The sequence below is a fragment of the Panulirus ornatus genome, chromosome 35, assembly GCF_036320965.1.
Source record: "Panulirus ornatus isolate Po-2019 chromosome 35, ASM3632096v1, whole genome shotgun sequence".
Taxonomy (NCBI): Eukaryota; Metazoa; Arthropoda; class Malacostraca; order Decapoda; family Palinuridae; genus Panulirus; species Panulirus ornatus.
In genome coordinates, this window is record NC_092258.1 from 12,462,721 (window position 1) to 12,487,258 (window position 24,538).

At 45.7% G+C, this 24,538-nt stretch overlaps 2 protein-coding genes across 4 annotated transcripts in view; one reads left to right on the forward strand and one right to left on the reverse strand.

Moving 5' to 3' along the window:
* LOC139760167 (putative sodium-coupled neutral amino acid transporter 11) overlaps window positions 1-24,538 on the reverse strand; it is a 223,199-nt gene that overhangs the window by 196,271 nt on the left and 2,390 nt on the right. The window contains exon 1 of one of the 3 annotated variants that reach the window (XM_071683081.1): window positions 23,889-24,018. The exons of 1 other annotated variant lie outside the window; for it this stretch is intronic. The gene's annotated coding sequence lies outside the window, so the exon portion shown is untranslated. Of the gene's footprint in view, window positions 1-23,888; window positions 24,019-24,538 lie in introns of those variants that run through there. One more of the 3 variants, XM_071683086.1, reaches the window with a different exon arrangement.
* LOC139760164 (uncharacterized) overlaps window positions 8,722-24,538 on the forward strand; it is a 78,486-nt gene continuing 62,669 nt past the window's right edge. The window contains exon 1 of the mRNA XM_071683076.1: window positions 8,722-8,856. The gene's annotated coding sequence lies outside the window, so the exon portion shown is untranslated. The remainder of the gene's footprint in view (window positions 8,857-24,538) is intronic.

The following is a 24,538-nucleotide window of genomic DNA, read 5'->3' on the forward strand; positions in this document are numbered from 1 at the left end:
AGTACATAACAGCAAGTCACAATGTCAAGTAACGACTCATAACGTTACATAACAGGAGTCGTAACGGTATATAAGTAACGGTACATAATACCAAGTCACAATGTCAAGTAACGACTCATAAACATTACGTAACACGAGTAACGGTACATAAGTAACGGTACATAACACCAAGTCACAATGTCAAGTAACGACTCATAAACATTACGTAACATGAGTAACGGTACCTCCCATGCATCAGTAACGGAAGGTTAAGAGACATACAGGGCCACGTCCCTCGAAACGGGAGCAACAGACGAGAGAAACAAGGCAACATGCGTCTGGCTCCGAGACTTGGCAGATGCCCAGGTCCCGGGGAAGACAAGTATATAAATCAATATACAGCAAACCTCCTTCAGGAACTGGATACCTGCTCAACCCCTCCTCTGGAGGAGACACTGTCCATGCTCAACTCCTCCTCTGGAGGAGACACTGTCCATGCTCAACCCCTCCTCTGGAGGAGACACTGTCCATGCTCAACTCCTCCTCTGGAGGAGACACTGTCCATGCTCAACCCCTCCTCTGGAGGAGACACTGTCCATGCTCAACCCCTCCTCTGGAGGAGACACTGTCCATGCTCAACTCCTCCTCTGGAGGAGACACTGTCCATGCTCAACTCCTCCTCTGGAGGAGACACTGTCCATGCTCAACTCCTCCTCTGGAGGAGACACTGTCCATGCTCAACTCCTCCTCTGGAGGAGACACTGTCCATGCTCAACCCCTCCTCTGGAGGAGACACTGTCCATGCTCAACTCCTCCTCTGGAGGAGACACTGTCCATGCTCAACTCCTCCTCTGGAGGAGACACTGTCCATGCTCAACTCCTCCTCTGGAGGAGACACTGTCCATGCTCAACTCCTCCTCTGGAGGAGACACTGTCCATGCTCAACCCCTCCTCTGGAGGAGACACTGTCCATGCTCAACCCCTCCTCTGGAGACACTGCCCATGCTCAACCCCTCCTCTGGAGACACTGTCCATGCTCAACCCCTCCTCTGGAGGAGACACTGTCCATGCTCAACCCCTCCTCTGGAGACGACACTGTCCATGCTCGACCCCTCCTCTGGAGACACTGTCCATGCTCAACCCCTCCTCTGGAGACACTGTCCATGCTCAACCCCTCTGGAGGAGACACTGTCCATGCTCAACCCCTCCTCTGGAGACACTGTCCATGCTCAACTCCTCCTCTGGAGGAGACACTGTCCATGCTCAACCCCTCCTCTGGAGGAGACACTGTCCATGCTCAACCCCTCCTCTGGAGGAGAGACTGTCCATGCTCAACCCCTCCTCTGGAGACACTGTCCATGCTCAACCCCTCCTCTGGAGGAGACACTGTCCATGCTCAACCCCTCCTCTGGAGACACTGTCCATGCTCAACTCCTCCTCTGGAGGAGACACTGTCCATGCTCAACCCCTCCTCTGGAGGAGACACTGTCCATGCTCAACCCCTCGTCTGGAGGAGACACTGTCCATGCTCAACCCCTCCTCTGGAGGAGACACTGTCCATGCTCAACCCCTCCTCTGGAGGAGACACTGTCCATGCTCAACCCCTCCTCTGGAGACACTGTCCATGCTCAACCCCTCCTCTAGAGACACTGTCCATGCTCAACCCCTCCTCTGGAGAAGACACTGTCCATGCTCAACCCCTCTGGAGGAGACACTGTCCATGCTCAACCCCTCTGGAGGAGACACTGTCCATGCTCAACTCCTCCTCTGGAGGAGACACTGTCCATGCTCAACCCCTCCTCTGGAGGAGACACTGTCCATGCTCAACCCCTCCTCTGGAGGAGAGACTGTCCATGCTCAACCCCTCCTCTGGAGACACTGTCCATGCTCAACCCCTCCTCTGGAGGAGACACTGTCCATGCTCAACCCCTCCTCTGGAGACGACACTGTCCATGCTCGACCCCTCCTCTGGAGACACTGTCCATGCTCAACCCCTCCTCTGGAGACACTGTCCATGCTCAACCCCTACTCTGGAGACACTGCCCACCATGCCTGGTCCAGTGCCCTTCAAGACAGTGACATAACCGCTCAACCTCTCGTCTAGAGACACTGCCCACCACGCCTGGTACAGGGCACTTCCAGACAGTAACATCACTGCTCAACCTCTCCTCTGGAGACACTGTCCACCATGCCTGGTAAAGTGCCCTTTCAGACAGTGACATCACTGCTCAACCCCTCCTCTGGAGACACTGCCCATCATGCCTGGTCCAGTGCCCTTCAAGACAGTGACATCACTGCTTAACCTCTCCTCTGGAGACACTGCCCACCATGCCTACTCCAGTGCCCTTCAAGATAGTAGTGACATAACACTTCATTCTCTCAGAGAACTACTGAAGCGTTTCGTCATAGGTCGACTCCTGACGGAGATGGCAAGAGCAGAGATCTTATAAGACGAAGTTAGAGTCGTCTCTATGGCCAGTCAACACTCCCTCTCGCATATAGAGTAATGAGGAAATACAAAGCTAGTAAACTCCAATCGGCAAGTCATATATATGAAGGTGAAATCGCAACTCGATAATAGTTCAGATAATTCATTTTAACATATAATTTGTCAATACATGTTAGATATAATTGAACTCCTACCAAATTGTGATATCATCTTCATAGCTATCATCATTGTCTAGAGCGATCATATATATTTGTTGATAACGAGGAAAATAAAACACGGTAATATCCCATGTGCACTTTCGTGCAATGATTGTATCTCCCCTGACGATTTGATCATTGCACGAAAGTGCACTTGGGAACTTATGCTGTTTCATTTTTCTCCTGGTTATCAGCAAATACTAGATCATGCGCGCCACTGTCATCTACTGCATTATACGTATATATATATATATATATATATATATATATATATATGTTTATACTTTGTCGATGTCTCCCGCGTCAGCGAGATTGGGAGGTGAGTTTGAATGGAGAAAAACTGGAGAAAGTGAAGTTTTTTAGATATCTGGGAGTGGATTTGGCAGCAGATGGAACCATGGAAGCGAAAGTGAATCGCAGCGTGGGGGAGGGGCCGAAGGTTCTGGGTGTGGTGAAGAATATGTGGAAGGTGAGAACGTTATCTCGGAAAGCAAAAATGGGTATGTTTGAAGGAATAGTGGTTCCAACAATGTTATATATTTGTGAGGCATGGGGTATAGGTAGAGTTGTGCGAAGAAGGGTGGATGTGTTGGAAATGAGATGCTTGAGGACAATATGTGGTTTGAGGTGGTTTGATCGAGTAAGTAATGAAAGGGTAAGAGAGATATGTGGTAATAAAAAGTGTGTGGTTGAGAGAGCAGAAGAGGGTGTTTTGAAATAGTCTGGTCACATAGAGAGAATGAGTGAGGAAAGATTGACCAAGAGGATATATGTGTCAGAGGTGGAGAGAACGAGGAGAAGTGGGAGACCAAATTGGAGGTGGAAGGATGGAGTGAAAAAGAAATTAAGCGATCGGGGCCTGAACATACAGGAGGGTGAAAGGCGTGCAAGGAATAGAGTGAATTGGAACGATGTAGTATACCGGGGTCGATGTGCTGTCAGTGGATTGAACCAAGGCATGTGAAACGTCTGGGGTAAATCACATTATCAGGAGAGATACAAGAAAGAAATATAACAGTCAGTTGATATACAACTAATAAACGTAGGTAGGGTGCCATTTGGTAAACCAAATGGCACCCTAGCTACGTCTCTTCGTTGTGCATATATATATATATATATATATATATATATATATATATATATATATATATATATATATATATATATATATATATATATATATGTGTGTGTGTGTGTGTATATACTAATTATAATGAAGGTATATGAACACGAATATACGGCAACAGTGCGCGCATTTCCATACATTGGATTCGAAACCCGACCATTTGCTTGGGAGCTGGGTACGCTATCAACTAGGCTTTGCTGTCAATAAAGAGAGAAATGACCATACGATTACTAGCCATCGAATATCCATCATCTCAACGAGCCCACTGCACTATGTTCGTGTTCATACACCTTCACGCGTGACAATAGATTCGCTAACACTGCTGGCTAGCGGCTCATGTGAGCCTGACGGGATTTGACCGGTCTAAATCCCATTGGTCATGGACGTGAGAGGAAGGGTATTCGGTCGCTAGTAATCAAACAGTTGTTCCCGGGTTATAGTAAGGGGTTCGAATCCATGGTGTTAGAGAGGATTATGTTTTCTATGAAAGTACGCACTCATTCCATTATATATATATATATATATATATATATATATATATATATATATATATATATATATATATATATATATATATCAATACTTGATGGCAGCTTCCCGCGTTAGCAAGGTAGCGCCAGAAAACAGACGAAGAAAGACTCATCTACTCATATACATACAAATATATATACATATATACATATATATACATACATATACATATACACACATGTACATATTCATGCTAGCTCTCCCTCGTCCATTCTCGACAGGAAATAGTATCGCCACCCCCTGCGTCAGCGAGGTAGCGCCAGATAAACATAGATAAAGTACAGATAGACAGATAGAATTTCTCCACTGTGCGCCAGAGAATCTAATCCAATCTAAAGAGAATCATTAACGTGTGAACATCATGTATGCAAATATGATTATAAAATTATTCTAATTTTTGATATCATTCCAGTCATATTTATGTAGAAAAAAAATTATAAAAATACCATGTGATATATTCAGTTTTAATGGATATTAATCTGTTGGGATTTATCCCTATTAATCAACTGTGATTAACCATCAAAAGCCATACATAGGGCAGTACATTACCACGGGGCTGAGTCTGACCGTGTGGCGAGGAGTAATGAAGTAGAGAACATAATGCACGTGGTGTAATTGGCATGAAGGCAAATTAGTCACCTATTTTCCCGACCAATTATCTATTTACATCACTAAACTAACCAATTTCAGTCCATTTCATCTCCCTTTGATGGCACGACTGCACCTGTATAGAAACTTTGTTGAGAGATGAACAAACTGAGAATGTTCACATCCCGAACATTGTTCTACTGTTCTGCAAGCAAGTTCGAACTTCAGTGGATGTCCATGATAGCCACAAGCAACAGTGTCCGGAGCCAGACATAGGCAGTGAGTGCCCTTAGAGGTAACAGTGCCCGTAAACTTCACTACGGACGTGGACAGTGAGTGTCCTTACAAGCAACAGTGCCCGCAAACTTCACTACGGACGTGGACAGTGAGTGTCCTTAGAGGTGACAGTGCCCGCAAACTTCACTACGGACGTGGACAGTGAGTGTCTTTACAAGCAACAGTGCCCGCAAACTTCACTACGGACATGAACAGTGAGTGAGGTGCCCTCTGTGCGTACCACAATGTTATATCATAGATCAGGGAGTGAATTGGGAACACACACAGAGGCCCAGACACATACCTCCATACACACACACACAGAGGTAAGAAAGCAGCTGCTGAAGAACCACCTCTCTCTCTCTCTCTCTCTCTCTCTCTCTCTCTCTCTCCTCTCTCTCTCTCTCTCTCTCTCTCTCTCTCTCTCTCTTCAGTGGTTCCTTAAGTACCATTTTGCCTTTGAGATGAGCTCTACCTTGTGGCATACATACTCCATACGTGACGCATGTCTACAGTACCTCACCCGTCACCTGATCACTTGAGCTATGCCTCAGCTTATCCTCAGGGCAAATACATAAACACACGAGCCTCCAGACTGGGTGAGGTTTACGTCAACAGACGAATGTCGTCGGCAAATAAGTTATGTTTTAGATGAAGAAGAAAAGAGAAATATGGCAGCTTCAGTACCCTCGGCTGGGGCTAACCCTGCACACCAATCATACTCCTGTAGTGCCCAGGTTCACGTCTTCATCTTAAAGAGTTTTCCGGCCCAGGGGTCAAGCCCCAGCCCGAGCAACTGACTCACAGTCAATCCGCCTGTTCTTCTTCCCTACTGTGGCTAGTCTGGAGGGAGATAGGGGTACCAGGCGTATAATTGGGGCTGAGGGGGACGTGGAGGTAGTACACACTGCAGAGGCCCATCTGTTGCCCCGATTCCACACACAGGCTAAATGGATTTGGCCTCTACAGGTCAGAGGGTCAAGTGACTGTGCCGTGGGGGGGGTCGCTCGAACCTCGACTCCCCTACTACGCTCCCTTCCCTCCACCTTCCCTCCCACGCACCCTCCTGCCGCCGTGGAGGGTCAGTGTAGGAGCCATTACTGCCAGCGACGTGGGAGCGGCCGCGCACACAAGCCCGCAGGGACCAGGTATTGTCAGCCATGGGTAAGCGTTAAGCGTTTCATAAACGAAAAAAAAAAGAGATTTATCATATTCTATTCCTGAAGATCGGCGTATAAGAGACTTAAATACTGGAAGAAAAAAAAATAGATCACATGCTACGAAAAAGAAAGCAAAGATGTGACAAATTAAAACCCAGTTACGGATAATCTTCAGCCAGAAGGTGTTCTTGGAGAACAGGTCGAGAACGATGAACACTTGATGGTCTCCAACGTGGCCTGGAACCCCCGGGTCCTTACTGACGGAGGTGAAGACTGGAATGGATCACGCAGCACGCGAAGGATGTAGCTTCCCCAAGACCTGCCCTCCTCCCACCGACCACCTCCTGTGGTGCTCTGTCTGTCTCTTTCATAGCCAACAACTTACAACGACAGTGGCACAATTCGGGGTCATCTGTCGTTAGCAGTTAACACAGCCTGGAGGTCATTCCAGGGTCATCTGCTTCAATCACTTTAACTCTTGCAGGTCATACAAAGTCACACCGACTTAACAAGTCTCAGACTTACGACTTGAAGTGTCATTTTTAGGGTCCCAATTATTTATGATCTGTCTTCTCAGAACTCTCCACGTGAGGTGTTGTAGTACAGTGCTATGCCAGGGTACAGTCCTGTAGCGTGACGTCTGCCCAAGTTACAGAGGCAGGATTACAAGGAGACGACCTCCACATCTCGCCATCGTTAAACACGACCATAATCTCCCCATGGCTGATCTCCACCACCCATGTGGTATAGCACTTTGCTGCGTCTAAACCTGACCCTTCTGAACTCCACTTGATCTCCACCACGCATGGAGCTCGCGAGGTCGACTGCCTAGAGAGGAGAACCCCAGCCTCTGTGGCAGACAGGCCACCTCAGTCGTCCCAGCAGCCAGGCTGGCCACCTCAGCCGTCCCAGCAGCCAGGCTGGCCACCTCAGCCGTCCCAGCAGGCAGGCTGGCCACCTCAGTCGTCCCAGCAGCCAGGCTGGCTGGCCACCTCAGTCGTCCCAGCAGCCAGGCAGGATGGCCACCTCAGTCGTCCCAGCAGCCAGGATGGCCACCTCAGTCGTCCCAGCAGGCAGGCTGGCCACCTCAGCCGTCCTAGCAGCCAGGCTGGCCACCTCAGTCGTCCCAGCAGGCCAGGCAGGCTGGCCACCTCAGTCGTCCCAGCAGGCAGGCAGGCTGGCCACCTCAGTCGTCCCAGCAGGCAGGCAGGCTGGCCACCTCAGTCGTCCCAGCAGGCAGGCAGGCTGGCCACCTCAGTCGTCCCAGCAGGCAGGCAGGCTGGCCACCTCAGTCGTCCCAGCAGCCAGGCTGGCTGGCCACCTCAGTCGTCCCAGCAGGCAGGCTGGCCACCTCAGTCGTCCCAGCAGGCAGGCTGGCCACCTCAGTCGTCCCAGCAGGCAGGCAGGCTGGCCACCTCAGTCGTCCCAGCAGGCAGGCAGGCTGGCCACCTCAGTCGTCCCAGCAGGCAGGCAGGCTGGCCACCTCAGTCGTCCCAGCAGCAGGCAGGCTGGCCACCTCAGTCGTCCCAGCAGCCAGGCTGGCCACCTCAGCCGTCCCAGCAGCCAGGCTGACCACCTCAGTCGTCCCAGCAGCCAGGCAGGCTGGCCACCTCAGTCGTCCCAGCAGGCAGGCAGGCTGGCCACTTCAGTCGTCTCAGCAGGCTGGCTGGCCACCTCAGTCGTCCCAGCAGCCAGGCTGGCCACCTCAGTCGTCCCAGCAGGCAGGCAGGCTGGCCACCTCAGTCGTCCCAGCAGCCAGGCTGGCTGGCCACCTCAGCAACTTTGGCATCATCTTTATCATTAGTGTTTTTGCCTCTGACGAACTGGCAAAGACTTCCACGTCCCCAGCGTTACCTGTAGCCTACCCTACATACACACACACACACACACGTGTGTGCATCCATGTCCACACAAACACGTTCACGTCACTCGAGCGCGCGCTCGCGTGCAGACAACAGGGACGCGCACGCGGGCCGATGCGGTGGGGTGCCCATGGGTATTACGTAAACCCAACGCGATGGTCACACTGATCTGTATGTATACCCCGCGCTGGAGACCCCTCTCTCTCTCTCTCTCTCTCTCTCTCTCTCTCTCTCTCTCTCTCTCTCTCTCTCTCTCTCTCTCTTTCTCTCTCTCTCTGGCCAGGTAAGAGCAACTCAATGCCACACGGTAATGCCAGGCGCGTAAAACAGCTCCGTCTTCCGTCCATATAAGATCTAAAATAGAAGACATTCCTCTGGGTCTGAGCATCGAAATATCACATAACCTTTGAGACGTTCCTGACGAAGGTGATCACGTATACTGAAGAGTCTGATGACGAAGTCAAGGAATGTTAAGTCTTACAGCTTAACCTTGAGGTGCTGTGTGTGTGTGAGCAGGCGGGCGGTTCGTTGCCTGGGGTCACCTGTGTACCAGCAGGTGCCCAGACTCCCACGCACACACACACACACCCACCCCTTTTAAAAGTGTTCCCCCACCAGTGTCGACTCCATTTACCAGAGTGTGTGTTGTGGGCACCACAGCACATAGCGGTGCAATAGAGTTCAACAGGTTAGTACGAGTGTTTGGTGTGGACACAACCCAGGCGTTGAGTTGTTCCTGTAAACTACATCATCATTATAGATTCGTAATATCAAGAGTTGTATAGGATTCAAGATCAACATGTTAGATTATGTCACATTCATCGTTTGCAATATGTAACCGTCTTGTGTAATGAACCCTTGGTGTGCAAGCTAGATTTCGAAGAGTCTCTAGTTTACTGGAGGGGAAAGAAAACTTCCAAGTTTTATCAAGTTCATACGAATCCAGTTCATAAAACTTCAAAGTTTTCCTAGAAGTGGCCGTGTGGTTCCAGAGTCGATGTTTATCAAACCACCAACACCTTCCACCACTGTCACCCACGCTCGCGTAACTTCCACTTACTGTGGACCACATCATTCAACGAAGATGCGTGTATGTGGCGACAGGGTGGCGACTCAGTCACTGTAAGTTGAGGTCAGGTCACGTAAAAATAATCCCCAAATGGCAAATGACAGGATAAAAACCCCAGTGTGGTGGTACCTTGCAACACCTCTCAGTCACCCGAACACATGAAGAAGCTGATTACACTCTTCTCGAAGCGCCTGTTGCGTAGTACTGTTGAAACACACGCTAGTTCGACTGAACCCTCAAAATAACTGGACTATCTATCATACGTTAATACAAGAGATAACTCTATGAAATGCTGCCCAGTTACAGACCTAATGTAAAACCAAATAGTCCTTAAGTTTGTCTCTTTTTTCTCTTGTTTATAAGCGAGTTACTGGACAGTTGAGGGTCAGAGGCTGGGGTCCGAACCACAGCTCGCTGCGATCCGAACCCTAATCCGGACCCGCCAAATGAGCAGCCGTGATTCCCATGCGAATATCGACCCACATTTAGACATACGGTCATCACTGGTCCGTTTCAAGAGCATAATGGGGATAGGGTCCCACGTTATGGGATTTCAAAAATATATAAACCCGTGGTATAGGGTTGACCACAGTCATAAAATAATCATACTTGTCAACGCTTCCTGGTTGATTTGACGACCCCGACGAAGGAAGCAAGTTCCAATATTTCATCTGTCACGAAAACGAAAAATAGTGAACCATTTTCAACCAATTTTTCGTGGTAGTGATTATGACAACGCCACATGATTCCAGTGTCATACTCCAAGCCTCCATAACCACCACTCCAATGATTTTTCACCTTCAAAACTACGGGCGATATATATATATATATATATATATATATATATATATATATATATATATATATATATATATATATATATATATATACTTTATATCCATTACACTTTGTCGCAAGAAACAGAAGAAAGAATGGCCCAACCCACCCACATACACACACACACACATATATATATATATATATATATATATATATATATATATATATATATATATATATATATATATATATATACACGCCCACACATGCACATATACATGCCTAAACATTTCAACGTATACATATATATACATACACAGACATGTGCATATTTAAACATGTACATATTCATACTTGCTACCTTCATCCATTCTCGCCGCCACCTCGCCACACATGAAATGACACCACCTCTTCCCCCCGAGCGCGTGCGAGGTAGCGCTAGGAAAAAAGCAAAGGCTACAATAGTTTACACTCAGTCTCTGCCATGTGTAATTCACCGAAACTAGAACTTCCTTTCCGCATCCAGTCCCCACAAAACTTTCCATGGTTTACCCTAGAGGCTTCCCATGCCCTGGCTCAATCCATTGACAGCACGTCGACCCCGGTATACCACATCGTTCCAATTCATTCTATTCCTTGCACGCCTTTCACCCTAATGCATGTTCAGGCCCCGATCGCTCAAAATCTTTTTCACTCTATCCTTCCACCTCCCATTTGGTCTCCCGCTTCTCCTCGTTCCCTTCACCTCTGACACATATATCCTCTTTGTCAGTCTTTCCTCACTCATTCTCTCCATGTGACCAAACCATTTCATTACACCCTTTTCTGCCCTCTCAACCACACTCTTTTTATTACCACACATCTCTTACCCTTTCATTACTTATTCGATCAAACTATATATATATATATATATATATATATATATATATATATATATATATATATATATATATAATTTTTTTTTTTGCTTTGTCGCTGTCTCCCGCGTTTGCAAGGTAGCGCAAGGAAACAGACGAAAGAAATGGCCCAACCCAACCCCATACACATGTATATACATACACGTCCACACACGCAAATATACATACCTATACATCTCAATGTACACATATATATACACACACAGACACATACATATATACCCATGCACACAATTCACACTGTCTGCCTTTATTCATTCCCATCGCCACCTCGCCACACATGGAATACCATCCCCCCCCCCCTCATGTGTGCGAGGTAGCGCTAGGAAAAGACAACAAAGGCCCCATTCGTTCACACTCAGTCTCTAGCTGTCATCCAATAATGCCCGAAACCACAGCTCCCTTTCCACATCCAGGCCCCACACAACTTTCCATGGTTTACCCCAGACGCTTCACATGCCCTGATTCAATCCACTGACAGCACGTCAACCCCGGTATACCACATCGATCCAATTCACTCTATTCCTTGCCCTCCTTTCACCCTCCTGCATGTTCAGGCCCCGATCACTCAAAATCTTTTTCACTCCATCTTTCCACCTGCTACGCAGGGCTCCTGGGTTCGATCCTGGCTGTTGGAGGATTGTATGTTATATGGAAATGCGCTATATTCGTGTATATATATATATATATATATATATATATATATATATATATATATATATATATATATATATATATATATATCATACTTTGTCGCTGTCTCCCGCGTTAGGAAGATAGCGCAAGGAAACAGACGAAAGAATGGTCCAACCCACCAAAATGCCCAACCATATACATACACGTCTACACACGCACATATACATACCCATACATTTCAACGTATACATATATATACATACACACACATATATACACATGTACATAGTTCATACCTGCTGCCTTTATTCATTCTCGTCGTCACCCCGCCACCCATGAAACGACAACCCCCTTCCCCCGCATGCGCGCGAGATAGCGTTAGGAAAAGACAACAAAGGCCACATTCGTTCAGTCACCTCTTGGTATTTTCACAGGGGAGATGGAGGGAATATATATAAAATCCCAACAGTTGCAATGGAGGGCAGATATTATGGACATGAGAAAACTTAACTTGTAATTAGTTCACCGGACGTTTTTATCAACAAAACTAAAGATGTCTAGTTTGAATCAGAGTATCAGTAAAATGTGCACAATATTTACAAACCTCTAAATTCTAAAACATATTTGAAGCGTAACTCGTTCCGGAATCCATCCAGGTCTCAAAAATGTGAGCCAAAAGCACAGTTTGCAAGAAGAACATCATATACTTAAAGCACAGTACACTCCCGCCCACTGGGGTACGGCTGGCAACACCACAACACATTCATAGCCTAAGGTCAATACTCAACGACCTTTATATAAATGTCTGACCGCCCGCTTTCTACCTCACTCTAGTCAACAACAAAAGATATTGGAATTCGTTCACTTTGTGTCACACTTCCAATAAGTCTGTTTGTACACGCTATGGCTAATGCCATAATAGAATAACGTTAAAAACATTCTACTTTATAAGCTTTGCGTCATACGTCTTCTAAGTTTCAGTGGCTCCTTCACTTATTGTCCACTAGGTAAGGTACACAAGAGAACTGGTAACTAATGCGATTTTTCTATTCTTACTCTGGAGATCTCAGTTCGAAGAGATTTTAGAGATATCCGAATCCAATTTTAGGGAGTTCGAGTGGGAGAGTAAGCCATTCCAGTGACACCTGCGTCCACCCACATGAATGAGAGAACCACCGCTGTTCGGTGTCGAGCGAGATATCTGACCTGCGAAATTCATGGCCACAAGGGAAAATGCGCACTGAGTGTGCGCATCATATCTTCTGAAAGGTGATCAGCTGCTCTTCGAGTTGAGGGACGCTATCATATACATAGCAGTTCTGTGTTCTTTGTCATTCTTCATCTGTGTGGGATCGTTCTGTTCACAGTATAGACTTTGTTGCTGTGTTGTGAGCTACTTTAACACTGGGAGAGGTTTGGCAGCGAAGAGCTGTGGCTCCCGTTCTTCGTATGGCTGCGGGTGACGCCAGCCACACCATGTTGTCATATCCACTATGATGCGCTACTTTTATCATAACCTAATCTCCCTTCTTTCTTTCTTGATTTCATTTTGTCTAATCTAATATAGTTTTGATGAATATATTGAATGAGAGTATGTTTCATGCACATTTGACTGACCTGACGAGGCAAATGATTCAAGTGTATAGTGGCAAAAGATCATCGTAAATCAAACATCACTGTATTGCCCAAATATCGTACATGGACACAAGCCTGTAAATGGTATAGATGTATTTAGCATTAATAATGTCTGCAACTGTCATCAATAGCCGAAAACATTTCAGTTTATAGCCTCATTACGCATGCAACGAGAGGAAACTGGTGGTCATGCATCTCACACGCTCAGACATTTCGCACCTAACCACACTATATATCTGGCGCGTTATGGCACGTCATTTATTTCGCGGACGTCAGACAATTCGCTTGATGCCCGGACCATGAAGCCAGTGCCGGGTTGGGCCGGGCCTCCTCAAGCAGCAGCCGAACCAAGTATCGATGAGCATTTTGGGAACTCACGTGTATATCAACCGTCTGCTACATTTCTCTTGCACCTCCTCTGATGATGTGATTATTACACGCAAGTGCACTTGGGAACCCATCGCGCTCTACCTCCCCGCGGACTCAGGAATATACTTGATCACGCGCTCAATTGTGATCCCTTGAAATTTACTGGTTGATACAAGTGTCTCATTACCGGATATGAATCAGGGGGCACAGGTTCGAGTACCGGTCAGGGTAGGCGGCCCACAGCACACCCAGGTATTCATCACCACCTCTATGGTTATCGGTATATGGTTGCGTAATGTGAGCCATGGAAATACAATGGACATTATAATGTGGCTCCCAATACAGGTTATGAAGTATACATAAACTGACGGAACAAGCATACATGCCTGTTCTCAGTGCATTATATTCCTGGACACACGTAGTTCAGACAAGATTCCCCTTGAAGAAAAACGAATGAATAAAGGCCAATCGCAAAAGCCTAAGTGTCCAAAAAGTGGCCAAGTTTCCCTGACTGGATATCAAGGATTACTCAAGAGGCATATTATAGGTCAGTGATACAGCTTCTCTGTTTGTTGAGGAACAAAAATATACGTTTCTTAGTCGGATCTACGCTAGGATTAGACAATGGCCAATATACTGCACCTTAACGGAACGTGGCTCAAGAGCAAACGGGTTGCGGGGATAACGGAAAGTAACGGACGCAAACAGCAACAAACAGTCGAGCAGTAACAGCTTCAAAACTTTTTTTGATTTACATTAACCTCCAGTCCTCATGTATCCCCTGGAGATGGCCACGGCCACTTACATCTGCTGGAAGACGAGATTCTGAAAATTCTATTTTGTATTCTGTTTTGGGGGATGACTGACAACCTATCCATCTCAGATCTTGGACATGTCTCCTCTTCGTATCCAACCTCTGCCTACGTTAACAACACAAGTCTGTTTAAGGCCTTATGGATCTCACTGTCACACTCACACAAGCCGAGGTCTGTCACACTACTCCAAAAGAATCGGTGAATTCCTTGAGTGAGATAAACTTACACTCGAGCCAAGACTTTAGAATCTATAACAACGCCAATTTCGCACCACCAGAAAGCTAAAGTCATCTTTGGCAATACCTTGATCAACAATAACTAGGTGTTCTATATGTGATGTTAACCTTATCCTCCAGTAAACACATCCTAGATTTTTCGGTCGTATTCGGAGCGTACAGCACGCTGGACCCCGGAGTCAGAATACAACTCTCCAAATCTTTACCGTAAATGGTACCGTAAGCGATCCACCACTTTGACGATAAACACACAAAACCAACCTGAGCAAACCCATCTCGGTTTATCTCCGTTCGTTAGCTTTGGCGAGGATGGCGTTGTCTGGCTCCTGTGGGGCATCACACGATCCACGGAGCATTGTTGACAAGACTACAGTATTTCACAGAGATAATTCCCTCATAAACCCCAGTATTTCTCCTGGACATCACCAGCGACTCACAAAGAGACAGAGTCTCGGCTCATGTCATTGTGAGACCCGTGGTTCCGAGCCTTTCCCCACCGTTTTTCTAAAGTGGAGACGCGTCCACACTTCATGAAGGTGTAAGATCCCTTTCTACTTAAAGACTCAGAAACGTCTAGAAAGACTCGTGAATAAGACGGCAAATGCACCGAACCGCTTTTAGTCATGCACCGAAGCAGAACTCATTTCTTTAACATCTCTTAATGTTCCAGCTGGCCCCAGCCTCAGCGCTGAATTCACTTATGGAATGAGGAGAGAGTGGGAGGCAGGCCGTGTGGGGAGAAGAGAGCCATATAGAGTGTGGAGCTGTGCTGAAGTAAATATCTTCAAGTCTGTTGGGTCATTCTCTCATGGCAGTTCTTTTAGTGTTTCACCCGTGGAAGGCCTGGCAGCTGTTGGTGTTTACCGTGCTTACGCCACCTTACCTATCGCAATTCACATGTGATAAGCCAACTTATCTTCCTCGTGTAATCATGCGGGAAAAAAAATGCATCGATTGCTCACGCCGACGAGCGTGTTGACGAATCAGGCCCGAGTGACCAGTAAGAGTCGCTATCTTAAGAACACGACAAAAGTTTTGTGTTCACTGTGTCCCACGTTCTGGTGGACCTGGGACACAAGGTTTGGTCAGTGTCTCCCACGTTCTGGTGGACCTGGGACACAAGGTTTGGTCAGTGTGTCCCACGTTCTGGTGGACCTGGGACACAAGGTTTAGTCAGTGTCTCCCACGTTCTGGTGGACCTGGGACACAAGTTTTGGTTCAGTGTGTCCCACGTTCTGGTGGACCTGGGACACAAGGTTTAGTCAGTGTCTCCCACGTTCCGGTGGACCTGGGACACAAGTTTTGGTTCAGTGTGTCCCACGTTCTGGTGGACCTGGGACACAAGTTTTGGTTCAGTGTGTCCCACGTACTGGTGGACCTGGGACACAAGTTTTGGTTCAGTGTGTCCCACGTTCTGGTGGACCTGGGACACAAGGTTTGGTCAGTGGGTCCCACGTACTGGTGGACCTGGGACACAAGGTTTAGTCAGTGTGTCCCACGTTCTGGTGGACCTGGGACACAAGATTTAGTCAGTGTGTCCCACGTTCTGGTGGACCTGGGACACAAGTTTTGGTCAGTGTGTCCCACGTTCTGGTGGACCTGGGACACAAGGTTTGGTCAGTGTGTCCCACGTACTGGTGGACCTGGGACACAAGTTTTGGTTCAGTGTGTCCCACGTTCTGGTGGACCTGGGACACAAGGTTTAGTCAGTGTCTCCCACGTTCTGGTGGACCTGGGACACAAGGTTTAGTCAGTGGGTCCCACGTACTGGTGGACCTGGGACACAAGGTTTAGTCAGTGTGTCCCACGTTCTGGTGGACCTGGGACACAAGGTTTGGTCAGTGTCTCCCACGTTCTGGTGGACCTGGGACACAAGGTTTAGTCAGTGTGTCCCACGTACTGGTGGACCTGGGACACAAGTTTTGGTCAGTGTGTCCCACGTTCTGGTGGACCTGGGACACAAGGTTTAGTCAGTGTGTCCCACGTTCTGGTGGACCTGGGACACAAGTTTTGGATCGTGGTTCGTCAGTCGCTGGATTCCTCTGTCCTTTGACGACACTTCCCTCCATCTTCATCTTCACTTGTTTCAATATACAGGTAGTTCACACAGTCACTTAAGGTCCTCGAAACTAAACTCACTTCGAATGATTACCTTCTGTGTCCGCATTGTAAAGGTCGTCTTTGCTAAACAGGTCAGACTTCATACAAGATAATGTTTCGAATCATGAAAATGCTCAACATTTGTCCAGTTCTCTTGTCTTTCTTTACGGATCATCGAACAAGTTCATCTTTCTGTTGGTCGAGGTTCGAGTTTACATCATGTTTAGCTCTTTGAAGATCAATATCTGGGACCATAACATTTAGCATACGTCTCTATAGTTCCCATCATTAAGTCATTTGGCAGAATTATGCATATAAACTTAAGATGAACGTAAAGTTAATTCCTAAGCACGAAGCACTTGCTTTTTACCTACCATTTCCACCGGTCAGAATCAGACTTGAACCCAAGCAATCAATTGCCGGAGGTTCAAGTATCTAATCATACATACTACAGAACAAATCCTGGCCAGGGTATGGTACCAACACGATAATAGTGACCGGCATATTGAAGGAAGTAAACCTTCAGCAGTAGTTTGACGCTTGATGTGGGAGTTCTTCCTCCCTTTCACCAATACCCTTGGAGGTTTAAAGGCCTCAGACCATAAGACTGATAATCACCTATTCACGGGGAGGAATAACGCTCTCCGATGTTCGAGAAGACGGCCGCATCACAAGCATATGCTTAGCACTTCTTAGAACTGCGAGCCTAACGGACACACTGGATTCCATTTCCATCGTCCTTCAAGGGTACTAGTGTTTGTCTCTATACGCGAGCGCGTACGCATAGCCCTGGAACGAGCGTGCTCGAAGCAACACCGAACACTGTCTCGATAGGCAGAGATGAGGAGTCGACACAGCTTCGACCACTGAAGGAGACGTGTCGTTGTGTGAGGCGTCTCTCGTGTTAGTGAGGTGACGCGTTCAGAGATTTCGGATCCACGAGTGTCCCAGGACTGTAGTATTGTAACTGTACGGGAAAGTGCTGATCTTTTCGCCCGTATCCGTCCTGTTTCCTAGAAGTTCCAGAAAACATGTAAACACATATCTAGCGAACATAAGGAGGTGTTGGTCTGCTATATATATGCACCAGTGACTTCATAAGCCAGTCTGAGCGAAGGTAAACATCCACTTATCAGGGTTGCGTTACACGTACTGACACTGACACACACCTGTGGCCCTAGATCGCCTCTAGACTGACGGGAGAAGTCAGGAACCAGTGACGCGAACCTGCCTTCCCTACGGAGCAGTTGGCGGGTCTACTGACCCTGTCTCGGGTCCCCAAGTTATGAATCATTTATCCTCTCAAGATGTAAAGTCATTAAATTTGCCCCATGTTGGGATAAAAAGTTTACATAGCTTCCCCTGCGAAGATCTGCAGTAATTGAAGTTACTTTCTCTTGGATCAGAAGTTACAAACTTTTGAAGCAATTCGAATTCTCTGCAGAAATTTACCTTACAAATAAACGGATCGCCAGAAACTTACTGGATTAATATTAATCATGGTGCTAGGTTACTGGAATGAGAAAAATAAAGAGATTGATATTAATCACTGTGGTAAGTTGAACGGATCACCAGAAATTAAGTGGATTAATATATTGATCATATCACCATAAATTAACTAGATTAACATTCATGATATCACCATAAATTAACTGGATTAATATATTGATCATATCACCATAAATTAACTGGATTAATATATTGATCATGATATCACCACAGATTAACTGGATCAATATATTTTTCATATCACTATAAATTAACTGGATTAATATATTGATCATGATGGTATGAGGCTGAACGGATCACCAAAATTTAACTGAACTAACACTTTACACGGTACTGGGATAATCTAACATTATTGAAAGGAAGTCATAAAGTTTTTTAACAGCGCCAAAAATTGATCAGAAATAAACCATCAGGCTTGATCATCTGGATTCCCCTTCTCAGAACGCTACCTCAGTTACCATGCATTTTGATCGTATTTTCAACATGTGTTTACTTAGGCTGATCATCAAAATCACTTCATCTAGTCCGACCATGGGAGAACCTTTACAGACCCTCGCCCCAACTAGCTCACTCAATTATTATTCTATGGAGACGAAAATTTCAGTCTTGTATTGAATTTCTTTTGGATTTTGGCAATTTTTTCAGACGAATGGATATATATATATATATATATATATAATCTTTTTTTATCATTATCATACTTAACCGCCGTCTCCCGCGTCAGCGAGGTAGCGCAAGAAAACAGACGAAGAATGGCCCAACCACTCATATACACGTATACATACATAAACGCCCATACACAAATGTATATATATATATATATATATATATATATATATATATATATATATATATATACATAACGTATACATATACAGACATATACATATATACACATGTACATATTCATACTTGCTGCCTTCATCCATTTCCGCCGCCACCACCGCCACACATGAAATTGCGCCCCACTCCCCTCGCGTGCGCGCGAGGTAGCGCCAGGAAGAGACAACAAAGGCCACATTCGTTCACACTCAGTCTCTACTTGTCATGTGTAATGCACCGAAACCACAGATTTCTTTCCATTGTGTGTATATATATATATATATATATATATATATATATATATATATATATATATATATATATATATATATATATATATATATCCCTGGGGATAGGGGATTAAGAATACTTCCCACGTATTCCCTGCGTGTCGTAGAAGGCGACTAAAAGGGGAGGGAGCGGGGGGCTGGAAATCCTCCCCTCTCGTTTTTTTTTTTTCAATTTTCCAAAAGAAGGAACAGAGAAGGGGGCCAGGTGAGGATATTCCAAAAAAGGCCCAGTCCTCTGTTCTTAGCGCTACCTCGCTAACGCGGGAAATGGCGAATAGTTTAAAAGAAAGATATTTTCTTTTTCTTTCGTACTATTCGCCATTTCCCACATTAGCGAGGTAGCGTTAAGAACAGAGGACTGGGCCTTTGAGGAAATATCCTCACCTGGCCCCCTTCTCTGTTCCTTCTTTTGGAAAAAAAAAAAAAAAAAAAAAAAAAAAAATATATATATATATATATATATATATATATATATATATATATATATATATATATATATATATATATATATATATATGTAGGTTTGCGGCAGGGGTGTGTGATGTCTCCATGGTTGTTTAATTTGTTTATGGATGGGGTTGTTAGGGAGGTAAATGCAAGAGTTTTGGAAAGAGGGGCAAGTATGAAGTCTGTTGGGGATGAGAGAGCTTGGGAAGTGAGTCAGTTGTTGTTCGCTGATGATACAGCGCTGGTGGCTGATTCATGTGAGAAACTGCAGAAGCTGGTGACTGAGTTTGGAAAAGTGTGTGGAAGAAGAAAGTTAAGAGTAAATGTGAATAAGAGCAAGGTTATTAGGTACAGTAGGGTTGAGGGTCAAGTCAATTGGGAGGTGAGTTTGAATGGAGAAAAACTGGAGGAAGTGAAGTGTTTTAGATATCTGGGAGTGGATCTGGCAGCGGATGGAACCATGGAAGCGGAAGTGGATCATAGGGTGGGGGAGGGGGCGAAAATCCTGGGGGCCTTTAAAAAATGTGTGGAAGTCGAGAACATTATCTCGGAAAGCAAAAATGGGTATGTTTGAAGGAATAGTGGTTCCAACAATGTTGTATGGTTGCGAGGCGTGGGCTATGGATAGAGTTGTGCGCAGGAGGATGGATGTGCTGGAAATGAGATGTTTGAGGACAATGTGTGGGGTGAGGTGGTTTGATCGAGTGAGTAACGTAAGGGTAAGAGAGATGTGTGGAAATAAAAAGAGCGTGGTTGAGAGAGCAGAAGAGGGTGTTTTGAAGTGGTTTGGGCACATGGAGAGGATGAGTGAGGAAAGATTGACCAAGAGGATATATGTGTCGGAGGTGGAGGGAACAAGGAGAAGAGGGAGACCAAATTGGAGGTGGAAAGATGGAGTGAAAAAGATTTTGTGTGATCGGGGCCTGAACATGCAGGAGGGTGAAAGGAGGGCAAGGAATAGAGTGAATTGGAGCGATGTGGTATACCGGGGTTGACGTGCTGTCAGTGGATTGAAGCAAGGCATGTGAAGCGTCTGGGGTAAACCATGGAAAGCTGTGTAGGTATGTATATTTGCGTGTGTGGACGTATGTATATACATGTGTCTGGGGGGGGGGGGGGCATTTCTTTCGTCTGTTTCCTTGCGCTACCTCGCAAACGCGGGAGACAGCGACAAAGTATAATAAATATAAATTAATATATATATATATATATATATATATATATATATATATATATATATATATATATATATATGCAAATAGTTTTTCTTTGACTTACGCCTCAGAGACGATTGCATTGATGTGTACTGTCTTATGATAATGAGTCACGGTATGTTTTAAACTACCACCCGAGGAAGCTTAAAACACCTTCATGGGTTGAAGATAATTCAAAGACCACATACACTACGTATTATAGCCCATGGACTGGAGTATGAGTTCTTCAATGTGGGCCAAGCTCGTGCCATATCTAGTGCCTTCAAGTTAGTTTTCAGAAGTGGGTGGAAAGGCCAAATTCAGATAGTCTCAAGTCTATAAAAGAATAAGACCAATGTATTGTTTCATATATGTATATACGGGAAGAATATGTTTGGTTTATCGTTTCATATATGTATATACGGGGAGATTATACATGTGGACCAGGTTTATGTTACCAGCAGGTAATTACGTAATATACCTTATCTACATTTCAAGTTCACGTATGTAACCATCCATGCCCGGGCTACGAAATGCACTGTATGTTTACGTAATCAGATGTTATGAGACGGTGTTCATGATAAGATAACTGAACCTACCAAGGCTATTACGTAATTAAGACGCTCTTGGTTGGGACTCAATCAACGCCTCCGTCATTAACGATACGTTTGGTGCTTGTGTGTCTATCTGGTACCATGAGACTATGTACCTCAACTGCTTATCTAAAAGTCTGGTCTTAAACTGGCCTTTAGAACGTATAGATCCTCAGTATAATGGTCTTCAACGTCTCGTTATCTCACGCTAAGTGGTGTGAAGGAGCTCGGGGGCTCGTCAACTGGCTACACCTCCCATCATCTTAACGTCTCACACCCTCATGACGTGTGACGTTCTTATTATCGCCGACAGAAAAAAAAAAAAAAGACTCTCGGAAATTTCTTTATCGTATGAATGTGACGGACGCAGGCAAGCGACGAGCCTGACACACGCCCAGCCCACTCCTGCTGCTGGTCTCTGCCTGCAGTGGACCCCGGGAGAGCGGAGTGGTAACCAGGCAGATGTGCCAGTTTCGAAACTGCAACGGATGAAGCATGTCTCGAGCAGAGAGTCATGATTCGTTCCTTATTTCATTTGCGACCCCTTACCAATTAATCCTGCATTCAAATTACGTTGTGATGTCTGTTGCTTTTGAATATGCAAGGCTTCAAGACCTGACGTGTGGAAGATCTACAACATTCAGTAATAATACCCCAAAGTTTTTGATCAAGTTGCTGGTTCTGTTGTTTGTTGTTTCAACAAGAGTCGAAGCTTATGGCTTCGATCTTGGAGAGGGAGAGTTGAAACATTCCCGGCGTTTAGCTGTATATGACACGTATTTAGTCTGAATCTTCGTCCAAAAATGAATAGAAAAATTGACATATGATCAGTCACGATCCCAAACACGGAATTGGATAAAAAAAAGTTACAAATATAAAAATTCGGAGACTTTTTCATGGCAACATCATTTGCAGTGGAGATCAGGGGGACAGACAGCACTTGGATCGTTATGCGAAATTCATCACTCGATCACTGGAAATGTATCAGAAATAAATAAACGCTTCCAGCAGAGGCTGCACAAGAACTGGAACTCCATTCTCTTAACATTAAAGGGGCAAACATGGCTGGAGGGAACACTCGGGTGATCTCGTAAAAAGGAAAAGACATGGAAATGGATGACTGGCGAGTGTTGAAAGTCGACCTGACTGAGCCGTGGAGAACATACGAAACAAAACTGGTTGGTAAAGTGGAATACACCAGCATGAATATTACGGGGGAAAGACAGATGACGACATCAAGTACCTGTAAAGCACAAAAAGAGAGAAGAGAGACAAGAGGAACTCTGATAAATGATGAATGAGTGATAGATGGAACCAGCTGGTGGTGGGGCGCGTGCTGGCTGTACTGTGCTGGATACCAGAGGTGTGGGAGGAGACCTATGATCACTCAGTAGCTACAGAAAGCCAAACACCCAACTGCCTCCACGTCCTTTAATCTTGTTACATCTGTTGCACGTGTAACACCACACGTCTTTAACATCACGTGTGACATACTTTTGCATCGTTCCACATGTAACACTGCACTTCTTGCATCGTTCCTTAACACCGCATGTAACACCCCACGTCTCTATTGCTTTTTAACACCACATGTAACACCAGGCGTCTCACACTGGTTGCAAATATGGGGGGAGAGGGGCTGTAGCCACAGCATGACCCACGCAAAACACGTCAGCTGCAAACCACATAATTGTTGTTGCGACTTCAAACAACCCCAAGCCTCTCTCTCCGTCCTCAAGGATAAGCTGACCCCAGACCCATTCCTATCACTCGGTCATGACATAGTTGATGGACAATGCAAACAATTACACCATAAATACATATGATTAAATGTAGATTATGGATCGTGGTAATTGCTGCGGATCCTACACCACCAGAATCATACAATGACAATTCAGTTCAATATGCACTAATTCTGAGGCAGATGTTTCGTGTTTACCATCGGGCTGAACAGACCTTATAGCTCTCTGCAGTCAAACGTCCCCCAGATACAGGGGAGGGATGTTTCCACGTCGTCCCAGGAACTCCCTGAACGACCGTTCCCTTATATCTGACGAAGGCGAGACGCATGACACCTACTTTCGCCATGAATACTGTCCATAGTAGACTATAAACCTCACCTTCGCTGTGATACAGTCCTAAAAGTGATGGAATTTAGTCTAAGACCAACGAGCAGCGAAACACTGGACGTTCGTAAAGTTCCAAACGAGTGTTCAACCGACGCCCCCATTAACCAGCTCCCTGTTCACCTACACTCTACATATTTCTATATATTCTACTGAATACCCGTCTGGTCTACTCATAATACTCACCTAGACTCAGCCCAGAAGCCTGACAGTGGATCACACTCGAGATAATTCGTCAGATTTGGACCGCGTCCGCCCACAACACACGACCACATCCACACCACTCCACCATTACCGCGCCTCTGAAGCGGCGAAATATTGCCCATCATTCTCAGTTTACGGAGGCCGAAGCTGATTGGCCGAGAGGCCCCGACCTCTTGTGTCTCTGTCTCATATTGTTGATCGCTTCATTTTCTATGTCTGCCCTTGTTAAAGGTAGAAGATTAATGTAATTCTGATCAGTTTCTCGTCTCTATTTTTATGGGTAACAATCAGCCACGTAACCATTAGCCTTTTGACCGAACTATTACGGTTCAAGTGTATGACGTCAGGAGTGTTGTGAGTGTAGTGAAACCTTGTTAGTCATCCTGAAGTGAACTTAGGCCTATTGAGGATGTGCTGGACGAAGTGTTGATAAAGATAAGTTAGGTATTGCATTATTAGTCTCGTGATGAAATGGAACGAATGAATCAATACGGTTATCTGTAAACAAATGCTCATGTAAACTACGCAAGGTTTGCTCGTTTCATACATAGCGAGTGTGTACATAACATGCAGGCGACACCACAAGGGAACTGAGAGAAAGTGTCCAGTGTTTTCGTACATTACAGACTTGG